This window comes from Telmatherina bonti (genome assembly GCF_933228915.1).
Source record: "Telmatherina bonti genome assembly, chromosome: 12".
In the NCBI taxonomy this organism is placed as follows: domain Eukaryota; kingdom Metazoa; phylum Chordata; class Actinopteri; order Atheriniformes; family Telmatherinidae; genus Telmatherina; species Telmatherina bonti.
In genome coordinates, this window is record NC_136610.1 from 23,691,684 (window position 1) to 23,692,350 (window position 667).

The window sequence follows — 667 nt, forward strand, 5'->3', positions numbered from 1 at the left end:
GCATCAGAAACTAGAGCTTCACTGTTGATTTTCACTTATGTCAACAGCATCCATCCATGTGTGTATTCATATGATTTCTATATTATATATGTATATGCATATATAATATATATGAATTAATTTACAGTTACTTAAAATTCGGCTCCTATGTCAAAAGTATCTGTCTGGCAGCCATGTTGAATGATCTGTAGGTAACCATCTGCCGAAGCCTGCTTGCACATGTACCGGTCTTAACAAGATTTAATAGAGTTGAGTAGATTATGTGACTTCTGTGACTGTGAAAATTTACATTTGGATATGGGGTTTTTTTTTTTTATATACAGTGGTTACTCACCTTTTAGTCAGCAATTTACATCACTTTTTTCCTACAGCACATCTTTTAAAAAGGAGTTCCAGCTGTAGTCGCAGTTTGAAAACAAATCTGCCGTAGATAAATCCACACTTGCGGTAATTCAAAGTCTGCCCACCAAACCAGACTTTGTTTCAAAATTTAGACAAATAATGCACTTTGTGTGTACAGTGAAAATTTCACATCTCAGTTACTTGTTTTTCTTTCTCTTGTGACATATAGTTTTTTTTTAATTGTTGCTGGTTAGAACCAGTTGGGTGCTCCTTTTTATTAACTACAGTAAATGAATGCCGATATATATTAATATAATTGAAAATA